The following is a 1,167-nucleotide window of genomic DNA, read 5'->3' on the forward strand; positions in this document are numbered from 1 at the left end:
ATTAATTTCCCCGTCATAACCATTTGTTTTTCCTAAGGTATAAAATAGTTGGTTACCATTAAATTCACAACGCATTACCTTTTCTTGATTTTCTATTTTCTCAGCTTTAATGGATCACACCATCCCGCAACAACTCCGACTCCAAAATGAGCACTCAGAGCCCACGTCGCAACCAATTTAAGTATCCGGAGAGACCCGGATGTCACCAACTGCAAAGGAAGTAGGGATGATGAGGAGGATTGAACCAAGAGACTGGCTGGTTGAGGGGTGGGCGCAGTGTGGTACTGGGCTTCAGAGTCAGAAATGGAGACAGTACTTAATAAGTACGAACAAAGCAGATAAAAATTAATTGAATAGCACATAAAAATTCGTGAATGGAGTGAGTTGTTAGGGCAGCTATCTGCAGAGGCCTCATATTGCAAGTCCATGCCCCCATTACACCCGAGATAGCAGTTACCAGTTTTAGACCACAGCTCTGAGCCCGGGATATAGCAAGCACATCGCTGTTGTCCGTTTAAAAAATTTTAAAAGACCAACAGATGTTTACGAGTTTGCATGCTTCCCCCTATTTTCTTACCTTACCTAGCGTATAAAAACCATTCTGGGGCTGGTGGAATGGCTCAGCGGGTAAGAGCACTGACTGGTCTTCTGAAGGTCCTGAGTTCAATTCCCAGCAACCCCATGCGTATGTGAGGGATCACAACCATCTGTACAGCTACAGTGTACTCATATACACGAAATAAGGTAAACTAGCCTTTTTTTAAAAAAAAAGAAAAACCATTATAAAATTTCTACTATTTATCGTCTACCCAAAATATTGATAAACTACTGAGTCATACTGTGTAGAGTTGAGCTTTTCAACATTATAAAAGGAAAATAAAAACCATAGACGATTCATAAAAAATGCTAAAAATTAAAAATGGAGAAAAAAATTAAAAAATTACAAATTGAAAGCTGATAGTTTCTGAGGACTAGGGAAGGCCATGGATAAAAAGAGCTCCAGGGGATAAAAGGCTTGCTCTATAATATAAGAACTTGATTTCAGATCCCCACTACACCTATAGAAAGTCAGGAGTTAGGTAGTGGTAAGAGAAGGAATCTCAGAGCTTGTTAACCAGTCCACTTTTACCAAATCAGTAATCTGAAGGTTTAGTGAAAGACTATCTG

At 39.5% G+C, this 1,167-nt stretch overlaps 1 protein-coding gene across 1 annotated transcript in view; it reads right to left on the reverse strand.

The window, feature by feature from the left end:
* Positions 1-138, reverse strand: part of LOC146999865 (RNA-binding motif protein, Y chromosome, family 9-like) — a 10,467-nt gene extending 10,329 nt beyond the window's left edge. Inside the window, exon 1 of the mRNA XM_085834394.1 lies at positions 79-138. The gene's annotated coding sequence lies outside the window, so the exon portion shown is untranslated. The remainder of the gene's footprint in view (positions 1-78) is intronic.
* Positions 139-1,167: the final 1,029 nt, after the last annotated feature.

This window comes from Mus caroli, unplaced genomic scaffold, assembly GCF_978045245.1.
Source record: "Mus caroli unplaced genomic scaffold, Mus_caroli_1 scaffold_34, whole genome shotgun sequence".
NCBI classification, from domain to species: Eukaryota; Metazoa; Chordata; class Mammalia; order Rodentia; family Muridae; genus Mus; species Mus caroli.